General features: G+C 41.5%; 2 protein-coding genes across 16 annotated transcripts in view; one reads left to right on the top strand and one right to left on the bottom strand.

Annotated features, from left to right (window-relative positions):
- NEK1 (NIMA related kinase 1) overlaps window positions 1-6,046 on the bottom strand; it is a 214,063-nt gene extending 208,017 nt beyond the window's left edge. For 12 of the 14 annotated variants that reach the window (XM_074396985.1, XM_039479149.2, XM_039479148.2 and 9 more), the window contains exon 1: window positions 5,477-6,046. The gene's annotated coding sequence lies outside the window, so the exon portion shown is untranslated. The remainder of the gene's footprint in view (window positions 1-5,476) is intronic. The other 2 variants (XM_039479146.2, XM_039479152.2) reach the window with 2 other exon arrangements.
- An 8,138-nt stretch (window positions 6,047-14,184) lies between these two features.
- CLCN3 (chloride voltage-gated channel 3) overlaps window positions 14,185-24,102 on the top strand; it is a 105,558-nt gene continuing 95,640 nt past the window's right edge. Inside the window, exon 1 of one of the 2 annotated variants that reach the window (XM_039479095.2) lies at window positions 14,185-14,713. The gene's annotated coding sequence lies outside the window, so the exon portion shown is untranslated. The remainder of the gene's footprint in view (window positions 14,714-24,102) is intronic. The other variant, XM_039479097.2, reaches the window with a different exon arrangement.

Here is a 24,102-nt window from a genome sequence, read left to right as displayed (position 1 = left end):
CCATGATGGCGCCCTTAGTAGCAGTCCACCTCACCTTCAAAAAGAATTTAAAACCTGAATAAAACATTTAAAGAAACAGCGATGCAGGGCCGGGCGCAGTGGCTCAAGCCTGTAATCCCAGCACTTTGGGAGGCCGAGGCGGGTGGATCACGAGGTCAAGAGTTCGAGACCATCCTGGTCGACATGGTGAAACCCCGTCTCTACTAAAAAAAAATACAAAAAATCAGCTGGGCATGGTGGCACGTGCCTGTAATCCCAGCTACTCAGGAGGCTGAGGCAGGAGAATTGCCTGAACCCAGGAGGCAGAGGTTGCGGTGAGCCGAGATCGCGCCATTGCACTCCAGCCTGGGTAACAAGAGCGAAACTCCGTCTCAAAAAAAAAAAAAAAAAAAAAAGAAACAGCAATGCATTGAGGGGTGATAATCACTGAAAAGGGGGAACATACTAGTGTGTTCTACATTCACCCCAGCCTCTTCCCTGAAGAGAGTTTCCAAACTGTGCTACAGACCAATAGAGCTCAAGTACAAAGCAGCAGTCTTGCTGAAAAGAGAAAGTGGTCAGAGTTCAGTGCTACCAAAATCCTGGAGAAGAGGAAAAAGAATAGGAGACAAAAAATCTACAATAAATTCTGCTCTTGTTAGTCTGTTCCTATGCTGTGCATACATGGAGGAGGACTAAAACAGACTGGTCCTGACAAAGCTTAAAAGCAACCATGGAAAGAATAAAAGTCATTCATTGATGCTTCATCAGACTGCCAAAGCAAAACAATTTTCACAAGACACATGTTTCAGAGGCTCCAAGACTTTTCATTCACAATGTCTAGTATCCCATCCAAAAATAATGATGCACATTAAAAAAAAAAAAAAAAACAGACTCACAATGACTCAAATATGAAGTTACCAATAGTGGACTTTAATCATGATTAATTAATATGTCTAAGAAAATAAGATAAAAAGATGGATAAAACAGATTTTTTTTAAAAGATGGAGAATTTCAACAAAGAATTAAAATTTATTTAAAAAAAAATTAAGTGGACATTCTAAAACTAAAATATAAAATATCTGAAATTAAGAATTCATTCATGGATTTACAGCAGACAGGACACAGCAGAAGGCCAGGATCAGTAACCTATAAAATGGACCAATAGAAAATATTCAACAAAAAAACTTAGAGAAAAATATTTTAAAAAACAACACACACCACAGAGGAAATAGAAAGAAATGTACAGGAAGACTCAATATCATAAAGATGGTCATTCCTAATCTCTACATTTAATGCTGTCCTAATAAAAACATAAGCTTTGGGGCTGATGGTGATTAGACAGGCTGATTTTAAAGAAGTTAATCCAAAAAAAAAAAAAAAAAAAAAAAAGATGATTAATAGCCAGAGAAATACTGAAGAAGAGCAATGAAGAAAAATTTGTTCTGCTTAATATCAAAACACATTACAAAGCTAAAATAATTATGAAATAGGCAAGTCACAAGAAGTCCAGAAATCAAAAAACTTTTAAAACTTGGTCAATAATTATGGTGACATTTCAAATCAGTAGGAAAAAAGATAGATTTTGAAATAGAGTTCAAAGCCAACAGTTAGACAACTAGGTAGCCATGTGGAAAAAAAAAAGTTATTTCCTCATTTTACACTAACCTAAATTCTAGATGCAATACTGAAATGTAAGAAATAAAGGGATAATAGCAATAAAACACGGGAGAATGATTTCTATCTTATAGTGGGTAGCTTAAGCGATTAATATGACTAGACCAATATTTTAGCTCATATTACCAAGATCTCATTTTTCTAACAAACAAAAAGCTCCTACATATTTATAAGATCAAAAAATAAAACAATCCAACAGAAAGTGGAAAAAATATGAAGTAACACGTTAACACCGAGAAAGAATACAAGTTATATTAAAATGTGCCACAATACCCAATCTCTTGTAAAAAGATATGTAATTTTGGCTGGGCATGGTGGCTCACACCTGTAATCCCAACACTTTGGGAGGCCGAGGCAGGCAGATCACTTGAGGTCAGGCTGGCCAACATGGTAAGACCCTCGTCTCTACTAAAAATACAAAAAATTAGCTGGGGGTGGTGGTGCAGGCCTGTAATCCCAGCTACTTGGGAGGCTGAGGCAGGAGAATCACTTGAACCTGGGAGGCGGAGGTTGCAGTGAGCCAAGATGGGCCACTGCACTCCAGCCTGGGGCGACAGAGCAAGAGTCCCTCTCAGAAAAAAAAGAGGCCGGGTGCGGTGGCTCAAGCCTGTAATCCCAGCACTTTGGGAGGCCGAGGCGGGTGGATCACGAGGTCAAGAGATCGAGACCATCCCGGTCAACATAGTGAAACCCCGTCTCTACTAAAAATACAAAAAATTAGCTGGGCATGGTGGCACGTGCCTGTAATCCCAGCTACTCAGGAGGCTGAGGCAGGAGAATTGCCTGAACCCAGGAGGCGGAGGTTGTGGTGAGCCAAGATCGTGCCATTGCACTCCAGCCTGGGTGACAAGAGTGAAACTCTGTCTCAAAAAAAAAAAAAAAAAAGAACCCAAGCATTTTAAAGTACAAGGGGTAAGTTTTACATTATGTATATTTAACCACATTTTTTTTGAAAGTACAAGAGACAACATGTTTCATCAATCAGAATGGCAAAATTCACAGTTTATTACTGTATTGTTTTGTGAGGAACAGAAGAAAACAATATAGTGGCAGTATAAATTGGTATAAACACTAAGGAAAATAATTTGGCCATATCTACCAAAATTATAAGAGTACAGAAACTTTAATCCAGTGACTCAACTTCTAGGAATTTACCCTATAAATATTTCCAATGTAGGAAAATAAAGTACATACAAAGTTATTCTCTGCAGCACTGTTTCTAATAGGGCAAAATGTAACTATCCACATACAGTCAACACAGCAACTTTTATGCTGATATTTCTCAATACAGTGTTAGATTTTTAGGAATCAAATTAAATATGGCATGCTATCATTTGTTTAGTAAAATACTTATGTATATATTTATGCTTACATTGACTCATATATGTGTATAAATACACATATTTATATAGATACACACACAACCCTGGCTAGTATAATACCTATGGAGAGATACACAATTAACTAGTAATATTGCCTACACAGAAGGCAACTGAGTAGTTGAAAAGATTTTTCAATCTTTAGTACTTTCTGAATTTTGAACTATACAAACGTATTATCCATTCAAAACAATAATGCTAAATATTAAAAACAATAATATCTGATAGAAATAGTTAAGAATACTGGCTAAATCAATTTCTCCAATTAAAATACTTCAGCAATTCCCCATTTCCAAACTCCTCACTTTTGACATTCAATGTTTTTCTAAGGCATCACCCTTCTTCCCAAGTATGTGAACTATGCTCCAGAAAAAGGTACCTCAGCCTCTAGTCAAATTAGACATCTTTCCTCACATTTTACTAAGAATTTCTTTCTTTCTTTTTTTTTTTGGAGACGGAGTCCCATTCTGCCGCCCAGTCTGGAGTACTGTGGCACTATTTCTGGCTCACTGCACGCTCTGCCTCCTGGGTTCAAGCAATTCTCCAGCCTCAGCCTCCCAAGTAGCGGGGATTACAGGCACGTGCCACCACGCCCGGCTCATTTTTTGTATTGATTGATTAAGAGTCTAGTTCTGTCACCCAGGCTGGCGTGCAGTGGCATGATCTCAGCTAACTGCAACCCAGATCTGCGTCCCAGGTTGAAGCTATTCTCCTGCCTCAGCCTCCCAAGTAGCTGGGACTACAGGCTCGTGCCACCACGCCCAGCTATTTTGTTTTGTTTTGTTTTAGTAAAGACGAGGTTCACGGTGTTAGGGAGGATGGCCTCGATCTTTCGACCTCGTGATCCACCCTCCTTGGCCTCCCAAAGTGCTGGATTACAGGTGTGAGACACCACGCCCAGCTAATTTTTTTGGTATTTTTTGTTAGAAACAGGTTTCACCAGGTTGGACAGGCTTGTCTCGAACTCCTGACCTCAAGTGATCTGCCCAGCTTGGCCCCGCAAAGTGCTGGGATTACAGGCATAAGCCTCCGTGCCCAGCCACTAAGAATTTCTTTAAAGCCACAAATAAGCAATTTTTAACCTAATAAAGTTTTGCGAGCCACATATAAAAAATTTTAGAGTATATTAATAAAAAACTCAACTTCGATTAATCTGGAACACATGCTGTTTAGCATTAAGCTCTCATCAGGTGTTTCCGATATTCTACAGAGATGCTGTCTTGAAGGAAAACACTGGTAAAGAAACGGCAACAGATTTCCAGAAGTGTTTTGGAACTGCCTACAGCTACAATCTATGCATACAGTTCTCCCTAAGCAATAAATGCCATTTTGAATTGTGAGAGGGGTCGATTTCTCTTTTCAGGGAAAAAAGTTCTTTATTCCCTTTATTTGAAAAAGCAGAAAGCAAAAATGGAATTTCTGTTAAGACTTTTTTCAAAATATTTTTTCTTCTCTGTAAGTCTATTCAGACAGTATTCAACGGGTTTTGCAGGGGAAACTACCAACAGGTAAATAAAGAATTTATATTTGTTAAAAGGTGTCATGTTCGTGACTTAGATGAGCAGGCAAAAGATCAGACAGAGCAAAATTTACTTGGAAGTACAATGTCAATGTATTATTCACACGACCTCAAAAGAACTCTTCTGGTCGAGTTTCACAGTCTTTATTGAATTCCTGATAGTGACTTTTACTGTGAAAAAAAACCTGTCTTTCCTCAAACTAGGCTCCTTACATTTCACCTAGAACAATGGCAATTTTAAGACAAACATGTCTGTAGAACCTTTAATACCAGACAAATCTAAACTAGAAACAAGGAGCTATTTCTCCCCAAATTTGGCTCCCCTCCATCAGCTCTACAATACTGCTGCATCATAAGAAAGGTTATTATTAACTTAGATTGGATGCTACTTTTAGTCGTTCATAAACATTTCTAATGAAACTTACCGAAGAAAACATACTTCTGCTTCTTAAAGCAGATCTTAAAGAAGAAAAGATAGGACTGCATAAAAAGTAACGATAAACCTAAAGTAGAAGAACTATTAATACCTTACATACGGAAACTGTGTGAGATCATGGAAACTGAAATCTAAGATTACAGGGTAACCAGTTTACGATTACTCACATTAGCTTCCTAATTAAAATTTATCTTAAAGATTGGAGACAATATAAGCCATCTAAATGCTTGCTTATCCATACTAAGATTCCTATTCTTTTAATCTCACTACAGCTCTAGTTTTTAAAAACACTGCAGTGTCCAAGAATCGCTTTGTAATACATAGTTTCTTAAATAATTAACGTTTCAATAAGATTAAGGTATTTTCTCTGCAAACGCTTAAGGTGGTGATTATCTGTGCAATGTCAAGATCAGCAAGTCTACGCCCATCGATCTCATTTCCAGGACGATTTTTACCATGTCCTTGCTTCCGCCAAGTGGCACTCACCTCAGTGACACAGGACGTTGGCAGGAATGACGGTGACGACTACAAGCCTCCGTCTCGCTGTGGCAGTCTTCCTACGGGGCTTCCCGCAGCAGAGGAACCGTCCTGGAAGAGAAACCACGTCCGTCGGACCAGCAGCCGCTCCCAGTCCAGACCGAGAGCGGGCACCGGGACTCTCCACACCCGACACCGGTCTTCCGCTGACACCACGAGTCTGACTCCGTCCTGCCTCGGGCCACGCCCGTACGACAGGTCGACACCCCCCCCCCCCGGAGAAACAAACAAACTGGTTTCCGAGCCCCCTGGAAACGGCGGGGTACAGCAGGGGGAGCGCCTCCGTCACCGCCTCTCCGACTTCACAGAGGTCGTTGCTAGTGGCCACCGCGGGGCGGGGACAGGCGGCCCTCGGGACGAGGAAGCCACCTGGCTGCCACGTGCTCCTGCCTCGCAACAGCGGCTCTAGAGTCCGAGTTAAACGGGGAAAACCGCTGCAGACGCCACGGTGAGGGCTCCGCCAGCGGGCGTCCCAAGAGCCTGGAGCAGACGCAGAGGAAGGGGGAGCGGCCGGCGCGACAGCGGCGCCGGAGTGTGACGTCAGCGCGCGGAGGGCGGCGCGCCGCGGAGGCGGCTGGGAAGGAGCCGGCGGGGAAGGAGCCGGCGGGGAAGGAGCCGGGCGGCTGCGCTGGCACGGGGGTCGGGAGGGGTGCGGAAGGACGGGCGGGGCGGGTTCTGCAGGCGGGAAGGGAGAGAAGAGACCTCAGGGAGGAAAAAGATGGAGAGGAGTGTAACGCTGTTAAGAGTCGTGCAGAGATAACGGAAAGAAATCACTAGTTGAAGCCAATTTGGAATAAACAGCATATAAAATTTTCCCACGCCTATTAAAAAAAGGGACTTTTTTTTTTTTTTTTTTTTTTTGAGACGGAGTTTCGCTCTTGTTACCAAGGCTGGAGTGCAATGGCGCGATCTCGGCTCACCGCAACCTCTTCCTCCTGGGTTCAAGCAATTCTCCTGCCTCAGCCTCCCGAGTAGCTGGGATTACAGGCGTCTGCCGCCATGCCCAGCTAATTTTTGTATTTTTTTTAGTAGAGACGGGGTTTCACCATGTTGACCAGGGTGGTCTCGATCTCTTGACCTCGTGATCCACCCGCCTCAGCCTCCCAAAGTGCTGGGATTATAGGCTTGAGCCACCGCGCCCGGCCTTAAACGCACTTAGGAATTACTACTTACCACATTTTAAAAAGTGATTTCGCTTTTAAAAGCAAGCTTTTTCCTATTATATTTTGGATGGTTAAAACAAAGAATGTTTAAGTCTTGAATTTTTTTTAAAAAAAACTGTAATGTCGTTTTCTATACCTTTACATCGAATAAAGGTTCAGACTGCTGTAGACTGCCAAACCCTTCAATAGACAGACAAGGAGTTTATACTATGTGTAAATAGGATGTATAAACTCCTTGTCTGTCTATTGAAGGGTTTGGCAGTGTATAGCAGTCTAAGTACCTTTTTTCACTGCGGGACTGGCGAAGGTAAAAAGAGATTCCCCTAAAACTATAATAAGGGATATCATCTGGTGTCACCCTGAGCGGCCAACCTTATTCCTACCAGGGACGTTGAAAGGTTTTAGCGGCTTTGCCAGAAGATGGCGCTGCAAATCACCCAAGCTGAAAAGCTGGAGAAAACTCGCCTTGTTTCATCTCCTCTTCAATCTCTACACAGCTACAAAAGGCTGATTTTCCTCATTCTTTCCACCCTTAGACTACTCTCTTGTGGGCCCTCCCACCCCCGGTCAGTCCGTAGGAAATTTGGTGTCTAAATGCACAACTGTAGTTCTACCCACATCCTTTTGTACATCAAAGTGAAGTGAAGTGTTGCCAATTACTGATCTAAGCAAATTCTTTTTGCTGCTTACAGGAAGAATGGCTAGTCAGCTAACCTCCTTAGAGAATTCTTTAGGCTCATGTCATAAACTATTGGTGGGACTATAAAATGCTAGTCTTTCTAGAAGGCATGATAGCAGTATGCATATCCTCTGACTCAGCAATTTAACTTCTAGGACAAGTGAGCAATGATTTATATACAAGAATAACCATTATTGTTTATAACCAGAAAAACTAGAAATAATATTAATGTTTAACGACAGGGAATTGATTAAATTATAATATATCCAAACGATGAAATACTCTAAAGCCATTTAAAACAGTAATCAGGATCTATTTTTATTGACATATAGACAGATACCATTGATATATTGGTAAGTAAATAAAGCAGGTTACCTAAGATGATTACTTGATGATTTCCCTTTCTGGTTTACATAAATCTGTACAATTAAATTTTTTTTATTTTTAAACAAGAATGCTTTGGGGCTTCTTTTTCTTTAAATATTTTATTGAACTTTTCTTTCAAACAAAAAAGTTTTTGCTTCTTGCAACAAGCAAATAACACAAGTGCACAAAGATAGAGGCTACCTCCTCCTTCCCAGAGCTCCCTGTTGTGCTGTCCTCCACAAAACCAATGTTAACAGTTCCATGAATATCATCTACATTTTTCACTAAGTTCCTAAAAATGTAAGTGTGCATTTTTATATATTAGTCTTAGGTTTTTTTTGTTTTTGAGATGGGATCTCATTCTGTTTCCCAGGCTGGAGTGTCATAGCGCAATCTTAGCTCCCTGCAACCTCTGCCTTCTAGCTCAAGTGATTCTCCACTTCAGCCTCCCAAGTAGCTGGGACTACAGGTGAGTGCCACCACACCTGGCTAATTTTTGTTTTGTTTTGTTTTGTTTTGTAGAGGCAGGGTTTTGCCATGTTGCCCAGGCTTTTTGTGTGTGTTTTTTGTAGAGACAGGTTTTACCATATTGCCCAGGCTGGTTTCAAACTCCTGAGCTCAAGTAATCCGCCTGCTTTGGCCTCCCAAAGTGCTGGGATTACAGGCGTGGGCCACTGTGCCCAGCTGGGATTATAGTATACACATTATTTTGTAATTTACATTTTTAAATTTAATAGTATAACATGAACATCTATGTGGATATCAACTAATTCTTGTGAATGATATTCACATTTCATGATATGGCTAGACCAAAATCTACTCCATTCAGTAGACATATTATTTCCAATGGTATAATTATTTCTGTGGGATAGATTTCTAAAAGTAGGTTTGCTGGCTCAAAATGTATGCATAGTTTTCTCACTTTAATACTCCTATGTTTTGGTTATGAAAACTTCTTAACTCCTTATTAATAGTGGTAGTATAGTAAATGGGAGGGGACTAGCAGTATGCCTGAGCTATTCTACTAGAGACTTTTCAGAAATACATTCTGCCATACATTCACAATGAATTAAGCACTATATGTTAGATGATGGGGACAAACATATTCGAGGAATGGATATTGTTATTCCTTTTTTCCTAGAAAGCAGGCAGCAAGCTGAAACAAAATAGAATAACAAATAGAGAATAACACATTAGAGCAAATGGTTGGTATAGAACTACACTGAAACGTTTTCCTTTTGTAAAATTAATATGTAAATGATTTTATTAAAAGATCATGTATTTGTGAAGGTGTGTCTGATTATACTGATCTACAATCTTTTGTGATTAGAGGACCAAAAATATTAAATATGAAGAAAAGCATTCTCTAAAATCCAGATCTCTTGCAGACATGTAATATTCAAATCCATGAGAGGAAAAAAAATCAATGTCTTGGCATTTAGTACTCCACCTTGCTACATTCTAGGAGAGAAATTTTTCATTATTTAAGCCACATTCCTACTCTAAAGTCTACTCCAGCCTTAGGTGGTTTGAACTCACCATTAACTCTGTGTAGCTATGAATTAAACTGTGGCAGCCTACTGAATTTCTGGATCTTAATCTGGTAGGCCCAGTTCCATATGCAAAGATAAAACATCTAGTTTGCTCCTGAGTTTCTGGCTTTCTGAATTGGGTCACCTGCCAGGATTCACAGATGAGTCAACCATCTGAAGACAATGATCATAATCTGTTTCTAGGATGAATAAAACAAAACACTGTGGCCTTAGCTGTGTGCAGCCTGAGAAACACATCACTTCATGAGGCTGTTTTCAGTTATGATTGGCTGAAAAAGCTTTGAGTGAATCAAGTCCTACTGAAGGAGTTTTGTAGGAAACAATCACACTAAACTGGAAGATTGTTTGCCACGTCAGAGGTCTCAAATCGCAATCAGAAGTGCAAAGCTATTTTGGATAACTTTATGCTATCTCTGGGGAAAAGACAAAAGAGAAGACAAGGATACTTTCTCTTACTTCTATGATGCAACTAAGATCAGGAGGAAGTTCTAGACTAGAACCACACTACTATTTTCCTAATAGCACATTTTAATCTCTTCCATTCTCTCTGAAACATAAGATCAAAGTTCTTTTTCTGAAACAACTCATAAATACATGAAGTAGAGCTATAAAATCTTGTTTGATTTTTCTGTGGAACTTTTAAAATATGTTTTTGAGGCAGAGTCTTGCCCTATCATCCAGGCTGGAGTGCAGTGGCGCGATCTTGGCTCACTACAACCTCTGCCTCCTGGGTTCAAGCGATTCTCCTGTCTCAGCCTGCAGAGTAGCTGGGACGACAGGCGCCTGCCACCACACCCAGCTAATTTTTGTATTTTTAGTAGAGACGGGGTTTCACCATGTTGCCCAGGCTGGTCTCGAACTCCTGACCCATCTTGGCCTCTCAAAGAGCTGGGATTACAGGCGTGAGTGACTGTGCCCATTACAGGCGTGAGCCAACTTAAAAAAAAATGTTTTTTAAAGTTGTTATGGGAAATAATCCTATTTCTAGGTTTTTTACTTCAAGGAAAGTTCACAGTAACTTGACTGATCGAGGAGCAAGATAGAAGAAACTGAGATATGATTCCCAGTGCTCTTTACTTTGCCATTTCTATAAAATAGTATCATACAACCTGCCACTCCCAGAGGGATAGAATTGCTGGCAGAGGGAAACGTTTGCGCTACCTCCATTTGTTTCTCTTGTTTATATCTGCCAGGAACCTGCTATCCTACACCTTGCTGTAATTGGCAAACGCTTAAACTGTAGGTCAATCTTTTTCTCCTTTTCCCCTTCCTTGAGGCCCCAATAGTTTTCTTGGTTGGTTGGTGAGGGAAGTGTAAAGCTAATTTTAAATACTGGTTGCGTATTTGTTATTATTAACTTAAGCTCCAACCGGTCTTAGCCAGAAAAATCTGACTTACAGTAGAAGAAACCGACCCTTTTCACATAACTTATTTCGCTATGTCTCCAAATACTTCCTGTATACTGGGGGCTTTTAAAAAATGCATACGGAGACTTGTGGTTAAAAGAGGAATTTAAGCACCCTATGGTAGGCAAGATAACACCCCTCACCGCTGCCCCAATCCCTGGAACCAGTGACTATATTAGATTACATGGCAAGGGAGAATTATATATGGTATAGGAAACATTCAGCCATCCATTGCTGGCTTTGAAGATGGAGGAAGGGGGCAATGAGTCAAGGAAGTGACCTCTAGATGCTGCAAAAGGCATGAAAGTGGATTCTCCCCCAGAGCCTATAAAAGAAAACAGCCCTGCCAAAACACCTTGATTTTTAACCAGTGAAACCTATGTCAGTCAGACTTTCGCCCTACAGAATTCTAAGAACAAAATGTGTACTGTTTCAAGCCAGTAAATTTGTGGGAATGTGTTACAACAGCACTTGGATACTAATACAAACTCCTCTTAAGGTTCTAGGAGCAGGTATTTACAGTATGGTGATCAGGTGGGCTGTTGAATTATTTTCAAATGGTGAAAAGCCCAGTTGAGTCTGTAAAGTGCCTTATTGGGAATTATCTCAGCCCTAAGAAGTTCCTTCTTAATCACTCCCACTAAAATAAAGGATCTGGGAAGAACACCAATCAAACAGGATCCTTTCTGTAGTATTTACCGTGACGGAATGAGATCAGGCTGAAAGTATTCACAGGAGGGCACTTAAAATGCACCAAAGATCTGGCTGTGGTGCTTCCACTGTTGTTGCCTCCCACCAGTCTGTTCAAGAGGAAGTTCAACATCACCAGATTCTCTCAGACAAACACCAGAAGGATTGCAGAGGAAGTTTTTTTCGCAGATGCGATCTATTGTTTTGTTTGTTTTTTGGGTTTTTTTTTTTTTTTTTTTTGAGACGGAGTTTCGCTCTTGTTACCCAGGCTGGAGTGCAATGGCACGATCTCGGCTCACCGCAACCTCCGCCTCCTGGGTTCAGGCAATTCTCCTGCCTCAGCCTCCTGAGTAGCTGGGATTACAGGCACGTGCCACCATGCCCAGCTAATGTTTTTTTGTATTTTTTTTTAGTAGAGACGGGGTTTCACCATGTTGTCCAGGCTGGTCTCGATCTCTTGACCTCGTGATCCACCCGCCTCAGCCTCCCAAAGTGCTGGGATTACAGGCTTGAGGCACCGCGCCCGGCCTGGTTTTTTTTTTTTTTGAGATGCAGTTTCGCTCTTGTTACCCAGGCTGGAGTGCAATGGTGCGATCTCGGCTCACCGCAACCTCCATCTCCTGGGTTCAAGCAATTCTCCTGCCTCAGCCTCCCGAGTATCTGGGACTACAGGCGTGCGCCACCACACCCAGCTAACTTTTGTATTTTTTTTTTAGTAGAGACGGGTTTTCACCATATTGACCAGGATGGTCTCGATCTTTTGTCCTCGTGATCCACCCGTCTAGGCCTCTCAAAGTGCTGGGATTATAGGCGTGAGCCACCGCGCCCGGCCTGCGATCTATTGTTTTATCACCAAGCAATCACATACCACACTGTTTAAATATATTGCCCCACAAGTAAAGCAGTGTTTCTGACTGAGCCCCTTGGATCAACTGGGAAGAATTAAACACAGAGATGCTTAGGTCCAACATGGGAACAATGAAGACAGGATTTCTGGGAGTGGGTCCTCAGCAAGGATGTTTTTCTGAAGCTCCCTAGATGGCTCTGATGCAAAGTGAAGATTGAGAACCACTGGTGCGATGATTATGTATGCCAGAAACCATGACCTGAAAATAAGTTTTCATAAAGGAATAAGTTAGTGCATAATGGGAATAATATTACAAAAAACAAAACGTGCAGACTTGTTCTTGCACAGTTAAAAGAGATCCTTGGGACAATCCTCCATGAACAAACCAAGTACCATAAACGAATTTTTCATCATTATAGAAAGCAGGTAAGATTGACTAATAGATCACAACTGTCTACATTCTCAAAATTTACGCGCCTTTCCAAAATCAGCTACGTAACTACAGTGAGAGGAAAAAAAACCATGTGAGTAAATCTCTTGTAAAAATTCCACTTAGTTTGGAAAAGTTTTTGCCTGTTTTTCTGCATTTTCTAAGAAGAATCTAAGAATCCTGGCCAACAGTGTCCCAGGTAAGAGAAAATGATGCTTGGATTACCGTAGTTCTACAAACCCTACCCTGATAAAAGTAATGAAAGAGGTCGTGAGAAGCTTGACTGCACTGTGATCACCATGGGCACTATACCAGCTCTGAAGTCCCGAACTGTCTTTGAGAATATTCAATTCTGCTCTAGAAGAAAAGAAATAGGAGAACAAAGCTCACGTGTTACTAGCCTGCAAAACAGTGGAGTAGGTATACGTAAAACCAGAAAAGGCTGGAGACCAGCCTTTAATATTTAATATTTAGATATTATTATTTAATATTCATGAAGCACAAAATAGACAACAGGCACTTAATATTCATTCGTAAGTGTATATTCATAACATACTAAATAAACAGGAGGTAATAAACGTTCACGGGTCTCAATTCTGCCACCCAGTGGTGACACTCAAGTTGATCCCGCACATCTGCTGAAGAAATGCCAAACCTGTACCTGCTCAGCAGGCCGTCAGCATGCCACGGCTGTGGCCACGCATTCTCCCAGCGCACCGCCCAGCCCCTGCGTGGGAACATAGCTCCCCGGACGCGGGATCGGGTTTACCGAACTCTGCGATCCACGCTGGGAACGCAATACATGGGCGCTCCACGGAGACGAACTCGATTCAGACCGTGTAGAAACCCTAGCTTACAGATTTTCTCCAAACATGCCATTTCCAAGCAGTATTTTTGAAAATGCGTGATAGCTACACGCGAGTTACCCTTTTTGCATGTATGTTAAGGGCACAGGCAGCGACGCCGCGCGCGGCGAGGGGACAGCACTGCGCTCCCTGCCCGCACGCCACCTGCAGGCGCAGAGGGCTGCGGGTGCGGGTTTCCGTTCGGAGGCCGGCACTTGTCTCCGGTCTAAGTGTGCGGAGCCTGCGCTCGTCGACGGCCGCCGACACTTTTCATTTTCAAGGCCGATGCTTGCTAGCCGTCGCAAGCCGCTCCCGGACGCTGTGGCCTCTCCCTCGGGTGGATCCGAGCGCCGCGTGACAGTGGGAACAGCGCGCGCCTGTGTCCTCCCCAAAACACCTCCCACAAGGTGGCCGCCTCGCGCGAGGTCCCGGGCCGGGCAAACACGAACACGCGGCGGACGCGAGCTGATCGCTAAGGAAAAGCTTCGCAGCCCGCGCGGCCCTTAGTATCGGGATGCAGGCCCCGCCCCTCCTCCTCCGGACCCAGCCCAGACCCGCCCACCGCTCTCACGCCGCCCAATAGGCGCCGACGCCGCTCGAAGACTCGTCGGAGGAGGAGGAGCCGGGGCGGCCGGACGCTGGACGGCCGTTCACGTCAGCGCGGTGACGTCACGCGTCGACGCCGGGGACGTACCTGTCGGACTCCCGACGCCCGCAGCTCCTCTTCCCGTCCTGCGGGTCGGGGCCGGTGCGGTCCGGAGCCTGCAGCCCCTTTGCCAGTGTCCTAGTTCGCCCGCGGCCCGGCATCATGAGTGAGGAGGGTGTGGTGGGTTGAAAGCCATCCTACTTGACTCCCGAGTTAGAGCATGGATTCAGTTTTAGACTTAAGGGGAAGTGAGGCTGGAGATTTTTATTTTTAATTTTGGGCAGCAGCAGGTTGACTCCAGGGACCTCCAAAGCGAGAGGGTTTAACTTCATGTTGCTCCCGTGTTTCAAGGAGGACAATAAAAGTCCCACCTGGCAAAATTTCCGTGACCTCCGCAGTAGAAAACGTCAGGTATCTTTTAAATCGCGGTAGTTTTCGTTGTGTCAAGCTTTCTTCAGGTGGAGCTCCCAGGGTAGCTAGGTTTTAGGTTCGAAACAGATGCAGGATCCAAAGGCAGCGCAGAAAACAGCCACCGATTTTGCTATGTCTCTGAGCTGCGAGGTGAGTTGCATTGTATGAGCCAAGATTCGTCAGCTCTCAGGTTCACAGATTTTGGGTCAACTGTGAGGCCATCGTGGTTTCTCTTACAAGGTACCCACATGATGTTGAAAGGTACTTCATGAATCGGGGTGCAAACCCATCCTGATCGGGTGTATACCCTCGGACATTCTTTAAAATTTCACACATCTGCTTCAGTAACCGTCGAAGGACCTCCGAATAGAATGGAAGTGGGTTCCAGGAAAAGATTAAACTTAGAAGAGTGGGTTTTACTTTCGCTAAATTTCCCCCAATTTAAAAATGATATTGTTTTTCTATCTTTAGATATATGTGTATGTAAAATATTTCGTGTGTGTATATAATATTTGTGGTTTGATCTTAAATGATCAGAAACTGTCTTAGAATCTCAGAAATTAACTTTGCATGTGGTATGCTTTATTTGTATGGCATTTTAAAACTGGAGCACATAGAAGATAATTCATAGGTCGTGCATATTAGAGACTGAGATTTCTGTTTCCTTTCGAAAGAAATTCCTGTTTATGGAATTTAAGCAACAGTGACCATAACTTTTACATAGATATATAATTCAGAAGTTCTGATCTACAAACATAAACTTTTTGAGCTATGCCATTCAGTTACTGTAGCATCATTGTGGCTTGTATAATCATTGAATCTTTCCAGCAGCGCTTTTACTTTCATCTTTAAAGAGCTAATTTAGAAGATTTTTTTTTTTTTGATGAGGTCAGTATGGAAATAACTGTCAGTCAATTCTGCATGTCTTTGTGAGATACTACCAAATAGTATTTGTTCAGTTCAAGAGTACCTGTGGGCGTTAAAGTGCTTATGTCTATATTGTTGACTTTCATCTTAAAAGGTGCTGCTGTTACTCGTGACTTGTTCTATAGTATGGCTTTAAAAACCATGTGTGTGACCTACAGATAATTTCTCAAATTGAATATGCCTGTATGGCTTCTAGTTTAATAGAGACAGTCACTGTTGGCAGAATTCATCACAAATTGCATACTCTTCCCACCTTTTGCTCCCCCCACCACCTCATAAACTTTGCTGCTTTGCTTGAATGTTGAGTTAAATTATTTTAAGAAGTCGGTACGAATGTATAGTACATCTGTCTTTACTTGGAAATTGTGCTTTAGCTTGTGTTATCAATCATACATAGCTCATTAAGAATGTAAATGTGGGCCGGGTGCGGTGGCTCACGCCTGTAATCCCAGCACTTTGGGATGCCGAGGGGGGTGGATCACAAGGTCAGGAGTTCAAGACCAGCGTGGCCAAAATGTTGAAACCCTGTCTCTACTAAAAATACAAAAATTAGCTGGGCGTGGTGGCACATGCCTGTAATCCCAGCTACTCAGGAGGCTGAGGCAGGAGAATCGTTTGGACCTGGGAGGCGGAGGTTGCAGTGAGCCAAGATCGCTCCATTGCACTCTGGCCTGGGTGACAGAGTGAGCCTCTGTCTCAAAAAAAAAAAAAAAAAAAGTAAATGTGTAAGTTGTTTTTGGTTAGATGTGGTTCAGGGGCCAGATTTGTTGATGTTATGGGTTCGTGTTAGTAAATTGGCTGTTTTCCAGATCATGTTACTGGTAGACTTTGCATTTCCTGTTGTGACATGTTGGTAATAATTTTCAAAAGGCTCAGGAAGCCAGATTTGATCTCTGTGGTGGGTCCTATATCAAAGCAGCATCCTGTGGGGTTTGGCCACTATCACTGCTTTGTAGAACTTCCAACTTAGTTTAGTAGTCAAAGTTGTCAGCAGGGATCTAAAATGTATAATATTTTATAATAAGTGTTAATATTTATTGAATGCATTCTATGGTTACAGGTTCTTTTCCAAGTAATTTTTGTGAATTATCTCAATTTTCACACCAACCCAACGAAGTAGGTACTTTCACTATCCCGTTTACATTCGTAGAAACTGAGGCACAAGAAAATTTATCCTGCCCAACAGTAGCTGTCAGAACTCAGACTGAAACCTGGGAGTATGATTTCAGAGCTCCTGCTTGATGCTGCACCATATTGTAATTTAGAATAGTCAAAATACTAGAGAAAAACCATAAAAGACAAGGCGTGTAGGTTCAAGTATAAAAGCAACTTAAAATTACAGAAAGTCTGGGAAACAATGTTTTTAAAAGGGATACTTATAATCTTACTAGTCTAATAAACTTTTTAATTTTTAAAATATACACATTCACATCTGTACATAAACATTGTAGCTGTGATTCCTTTTTATTCTTAAAGATAAATCTTCTTCAGTGAAGCTTAAAATGGAGAATGAACCTCACTGCCTCACTTTCATTGCTGAAATATGGAGAGATTTGATATGCACATTTGACTGGAACCAAGTTAAATAAATGTATTTATTGCTGTTTCTTGTGGGAACTAATTGAACAGTTTCTATCTTTTGAAATAATGACTAGTTTTCAAAGTTTCTGTCTTCCACAGCAACGTATTATTGGTTTATTGTTTTATCTTTCTTCCTCATTATAATCTGAGTGTTATATTTGTATGTGTGTTTATTCCTTTGTCCTTTCAAAATCGTCTAGTGTTTATACCCACTGCCCCTGAGGAATTTGGGTTCTCTGGTCTGTTTTTATTTATTTTTAATTGACAAATACTAATATATAGGGTATAATATGATGGGGTATATACTTATGGGGTACAATGTTATGTTTTTTTTTTTTTTTTTTTTTTTGAGACGGAGTTTTTTGCTCTTGTTAGACCCTCCTGAGTAGCTGGGATTACAGGCACGCGCCACCATGCCCAGCTAACTTTTTGTATTTTTAGTAGAGACGGGGTTTCACCATGTTGACCAGGATGGTCTCGAACTCTTGACCTCGTGATCCACCTGCCTCGGCCTCCCAAAGTGCTGGGATTACAGGCTTGAGCCATCGCGCCCGGCCAATGTTATGTTTTGATAAAAGTATATATTGTGGAAAGATTAAATCAAGCAAATTAACTTGCTTGATTTATCCATCATATATCCATCATATCACCTACTTGTCATTTTTTTGTGGTGAGAACATTTAAAATTAACTCAGCAATTTTGAGGTATACAGTACATTATTATTAACTATAGCCACCGTGGTGTGCAATAGATCTCTAAAACTTACTCCTCTAACTGAAACTTTGTGTCCTTTGACTGACCTCTCTCCTCTCCTATTTCCCCCTCTCTCCTTTCCTGTTTCCCCCTCCCTCCAGCCGCTGTAGACTGCCATTCTGCTCTCTGCCTCCCTGAGTTTGGCTTTTTTTTTTTTTTTTTTTTTTTTTTGAGACGGAGTTTTGCTCTTGTTACCCAGGCTGGAGTGCAATGGCTCGATCTCGGCTTACCGCAACCTCCGCCTCCTGGGTTCAGGCAATTCTCCTGCCTCAGCCTCCTGAGTAGCTGGGATTGCAGGCACGCGCCACCATGCCCAGCTAATTTTTTTTGTATTTTTAGTAGAGACGGGGTTTCACCATGTTGACCAGGATGGTCTTGATCTCTTGCTTGACCTCATGATCCACCCACCTCGGCCTCCCAAAGTGTTAGGATTACAGGTGTGAGCCACCGCGCCCGACCTGGCTTTTTTAAAAAAGATTTTACATATATGTGAGATCATGTAGTATTTGTTTCTTTGTGTCTGCTTTATTTCACTTAGCATAATATCCTCCAGGTTAATCCATGTTGTTGAAATTGACATAATTTTCTTCCTTTTAAAGGCATATAGTATTCCATTCTGTGTCTATACCACATTTTCTTTATCCATTCACCACTGGATCAACACTTAGGTTGTTTTCGTATGTTGGCTTTTGTGAATAATACCATTTAACTTTTGCATGACGTGAAAAGATTTTGTAGGTCTAAGACATTTTCTTCAGAGAGCTATTTCCCTCAGTAGATTATTCACTTACTGCATTTTTAAAGAAAAATAAAGCACAGCAATTTTGACATGCAGGTAACTGAATGGACAGTAAGGATAAATTATCAAGTAATATTATTTTGAGAGAAATTAGTTTTATTATTCTCTTATTTTGTATGTATTGACAATTTGTATTAAAATGAATTCCTTCTGTTTTAATACCCTTGTGGGTCTAATTAAACACTTTCCCCCTTTTCTTCATCTAATCTTGCTCTTTTGCCCTTTTTAAAAAATAAGTCCCATCGCATATATTTCTTTTACTGTGATACTTCATATGGTTCATGGAAGTAGGTGGGTTTAATAACTTGCCCAAACATATCTCTATATAAAACATAATTTTTTCATTTTTAATTGTGTATATTACCAAAATAATACTCATAATAATGCTCATAATTTTCCCTACTTTTCTGATAGAAATCAGTGACCCTAATGTATCAGAGACCAGCCTGACCAACATGGTAAAATCCCATCTTTACTGAAAATACAAAAATTAGCAGAGCATAGTGGCAGGTGCCTGTAATCCCAGCTACTTGGGAGGCTGAGGCAGGAGAATCCCTTGAACCTGAGAGGCGGGGGTTGTAGTGAGTCAAGATTATGTGATTGCACTCCAGCCTGGGTGACAAAGTAAGACTGTCTCAAAAAAAAAAAAGATATCTCTAATATCTACCGTAAATGCAGAAGATGAATCACTGTATCCAAATAAAGGAAAGTAATTGTATAAAATCAGTTTAAAATAGATCAGTGTAGCAAGGATTAGGTATGTTGATTTCACTTTGGGAACTTTGAAAACTTGATGTAAATTGAAACTTGCCCGGTGCTAATGTAATCAGTAGACCACACTTAATTTCTGTGGTATAGTTGTGACTTTTTTTTTTTTTTTTCTTTTTTGAGACAGTCTCTGTCACACCACCTGGTGTGTAGTGGTGAAATCTTGGCTTACCGCAACCTCTGCCTCCTGGGTTCAAGTGCTTCTCTTGCCTCAGCCTCTGGAGTAGCTGGGATTACAGACATGCAACACCACTCCTGGCTTTTTAGTAGAGACAGGTTTTACCGTGTCTTTTTTGTAGAGACAAAGTTTTACCGTGTTAGCCAGGTTGATCTCAAACTCCTGACTTCAGGTGATTTGCTCACCTTGGCCTCCCAGAGTGCTGAGATTACAGGTGTGAGCACCACACTGGGCCAATTTTTGTATTTTTAGTAGAGGCAAGGTTTCCCATTGGCCAGACTGGTCTCAAACTCCTGACCTCAAGTGATCTGCCCACCTCGACATCCAGAGTGTTGGGATTACAGGCATGGGCCACTGAACTGGGTTGGGATATATACTGATTTTTAGGAAGCTATTACAGCATCTCTCTTGAGGACAATATATAATGTAATTTATGCTGAAGTCTACTGAAAGCTGTAGGGCCTATACAAATGTAATGGCATTAATACAATAAAAACTGTGTTTTTATTTATTATAATTTCTGGTACATTGTTAGCTATTCTATAAACATTAGCAAATGAATAAGTTATGTTAAAATTCCTTTTTACATTTTAATCTGTGACTAGTACTTAGCACAGTTTTTAATTTTGTATGAAAATGCTCTTTACATACAAATGGCTAGCTTAGATTTTCACCTCTCTGCCGTCATTGCTCTTGAGACTTTTGTTCCATCTCTCCAGTTGCTGATATTGAGAATCTTTTTCTTTTTTCACCCAGATTATATCTACTTTTCTTTTTAGCTTAACAGACAGATAGTTGACTGACACACCTTTGGGACTTAGATGTGATCCTCAGCCGCACCCAGTCAGTCTCCTTTATGGAAGAGACAAAACTTTGTTGGGAACCGTGAAAAATTAGTGTGTGTATCTCAGGCTGGGAATCCTTTTGCCGTCCATTTCCATGGATTTCCTATTTTTGCTCACCTCCCCAAATTCTGGTGGTGTACTGCTTAGTGTTTGCAGTTTTGGGGCCCAGGTCAGTGTGCCGAAGGTAACCTTCTTTATAGTCTGACCTGGAATAGAAACTAAAGCCTGGGTGTATCCTAAAGTTGGAAAGAACACTCTGGTCTTGAATTCTATGAGTTATAGGAGACTGAAATTTGTTTCTGCCAACTGTTTTCAGTTAATCAAGTGGGAACCTTAGTGGGTATCTTAGCTGCTTCTTTACCATTCCCTCTATCTTGTTAATTACCAGGTCTTCTTAAATATTTCTTCAAACTCTCTCTGCTTCTCAACATTGCTGTGTCTCAGTGAGCAGGGTAGAATCACAGCCAAAGCGTGTTTTTCTTTTTTTTCTGAGACGGAGTCTGGCTCTGTCCCCAGGCTAGAGTGCAGTTGCGTGATCTCATCTCACTGCAACCTCTGCCTCCCGGGTTCAAGCAGTTCTCCTGCCTCAGCCTCCTAAGTAGCTAGGATTACAGGTGGGCACCACTACGCCCGGGTAATTTTTGTATTTTTAGTAGAGACGAGGTTTCACTATGTTGGTCAGACTGAATTCCTGACTTCGTGATCCACCCACCTCAGCCTCCCAAAGTGCTGGGATGACAGGCTTGAGCCACTGCACCCGGCCCAAAGTATTTTTTTTTAATTCTCTCACGCAACACAACAAGTAACACAGAACACTTATATGACCAGATACGTGAGGGTTTCTCCCCCCACAGCAACCAACCAATCAGTTCTGCAGCAGATATCAGCTGGGTGCCCCCCAGTTCCAACACTGTGTGTACCTGGAGGTAGTGTCAGATACTACAGGTTGAGTCATTTGCGATTCCAGTGCTAATCGCAAGCCCCGGGTTATTTTGATTTTGCCTGTGCTTCTGATACACTGGCTATGAATTGGGGATCCCATGAACCCCTCCTTACATCCTTGAGTTCAATTAATGTGCCAGAGCAGCTCACAGAACTCAGAGAAACACTTACTGGTTTATTATAAAGGATATTATTCAAAGGATACAGATGAACAGATGCATATCAGGACGCTTGGGGCAAAGAGCATGGAGCTTCCATGCCTCCTCTTGGCGTGCCACCTTCCAGGAACCTCCAAGTGTTCAGCTATCCGGAAGCTCTGTGAATCCAGTCCTTTGGGTTTTTATGAAGGAGGCTTCATTACATAGGCACAGTGGTCAACCTTGTAGAAATGTGATTGGACAAAAAGGGTATGATGTAACAATGCTAATACACCCAGTGGGGAAACCTAGCAAGGCCTGTCTGTTCAAATTTTTCTGCCTGTCTGTGCAGCGTTCCTTCTTCCTGGGTCTGGGGCAAGCTCCCTTCTGAAGTAAAGGTCTTATGAACCACAGTAAGAAAGACTGTGGAAGATAAGAATCCTGGCTGGGGCTGGCAGAAAGGAGGGCAGGAAGAGGTCAGCAAGAGAGAAGAGATTCTGTTTTCTGAGGTTTAATGTCCCTCAACATTGTAACAAAAGACTGTAATAAGGCCGGGCGCAGTGGCTCACATCGGTAATCCCATCACTTTGGGAGGCCAAGGTGGGCGGATCATTTGAGGCCAGGAGTTCGAGACCAGCCTGGCCAACGTAGCGAAATCTTGTCTCTACTCACATAAAATTAAATTTAATATTCAAAAAAAGAATGTAATAAGAGCTGTCGGGACTTACGAGCCACGAACCGTGGATGAAAACCAATATATGTCATGTCACATATAGCCCTTATTATCTTATGTTTAGTGTTGTCAGATGTCTCATCTCCAACTCCTCTATCTGTAGTGCTTCAGGCTCTTACTCTTCTTATCTGCCTTTCACACTGCTACTGGTGTTGGCTTGCTAAAATTAATGTCTGATCATGTGGTTTCTCTATTTAAAGTTCTTCATGCTTTCCCCGTGTATAGATGACTATGTTTCTTAGCATGACACATGATCTCCACCCCTTCATGATCTGGCCTGTATCCACTTCTGTAGCTGCTCTCTAGTCCTTTACCTCTTATATAAGCTACCCAAGCAGGTTTTACTATGACTCTTCTGTGCTGTTGCATATACTTTTATTGTGTGTGCCTGTATTGACTTTTCACCTCATAGTCCAATTAAGTTATCCTAATTCTTCAATATTCTGCTAAAACATTCCCTCTATTAAGTGCTCACAGACTGTTTGCCAGCCAGCTTGCCTACTTTCTCAGGTTTCTCAACTACCTTGTATATACCTCTCCCGTGATGTGTATCATACCATACTGTCGTTATTTATGCCCGTCCCCTTCACTGCCTTAGGAATAAGAACCAGATCTTACTCATTACCCTAGAGCCTGGCTTGGTGCATGGTACATGCTAGGTGCACTGTAAATGATTATCGAATACATTAATAAATGACTCAAAACTAGCTTTGGCTACTAGATAAATGGTGATTCTGTAAACTGAGATAGGAAAAGTAGGAGGACAGGCACTTTTGGGGCAAATATTTATTTAGGTCTTGTTGAATTTTAGCTTTTTTACAACATCAAGGAAGGTATGTACTATTCATGTCTTATATACTTGTTATTTATTCATACAGTGTAATTAACCCAACAAGATCTTTTTAAGATGTGGATAAGAGTATTCTAAAATTTACATGAAAAGGCAATGATAAAGAAGAATCAGGTGTGAAAAATCAATCTACACAATTTCAAGACTTATTATGTAGCTACAGTAATCAAGACTGTGTGGTATCGGCATAGATATAGACACGGATCAGTAGAACAGAACAGAGGACTCTGAAATAGATCCGCATAGATAGGCCTAATTTTTGTCAAAAGCACAAAACTATTCAATGGAGGTAGAGAACTTTTTCAAGAGTTAGTACTGGAGCAATTAAACATCTATACACTGTCCCCCACTCCCAGAAAAGGAACCTCAACCTATGTCTCATACCCTACACAAACAAAAACTAACTGAAAATGGATCACAGGCTGAAATATAAAAATATTAAAGTATAAAGCTTTAGGGAAAAAAGAAGACTTTGGGGAGGTAAGGGTAGGCAAATGTTTTTTGACTTGCCACCAAAAGAACACTCCTTAAAGGAAAAATTGATAAATTCAACTTCATCAAAATTATTTTTGCTCCATTATAGACCCTGTTAAAAAGATGAAAAGATAAACTACAGAGGGTAGAAAATATTTGCAGACAACACAACTGACAAATAACTAGTATCTATAGTGTAAAAAGAACTCTTAACATAGAAAATGGAAAAAGACATAAATAATCATTTCACTGAAGAGAACTGCACAGATAGTAAATGACAACATAAAAAATGTTCAACATCATTACCCATTAGGGAGGTGCAAATTAAAGCAGCAATATACTACCATTCATCTATCAGAATAGCTAAAATAAGAAATAGTGGCCCGGCGCAGTGGCTCATGCCTGTAATTCCAGCACTTTGGGAGGCCGAGGCGGGTGGATCATGAGGTCAAGAGATCGAGACCATCCTGGTCAACATGGTGAAACCCCGTCTCTACTAAAAATACAAAAAATTAGCTGGGCATGGTGGCGCGTGCCTGTAATCCCAGCTA

This window comes from Saimiri boliviensis, chromosome 3 (assembly GCF_048565385.1).
Source record: "Saimiri boliviensis isolate mSaiBol1 chromosome 3, mSaiBol1.pri, whole genome shotgun sequence".
NCBI classification, from domain to species: Eukaryota; Metazoa; Chordata; class Mammalia; order Primates; family Cebidae; genus Saimiri; species Saimiri boliviensis.
Note: the sequence above shows the minus strand (reverse complement) of the source record. Positions and strands in the feature narration are given on the sequence as shown.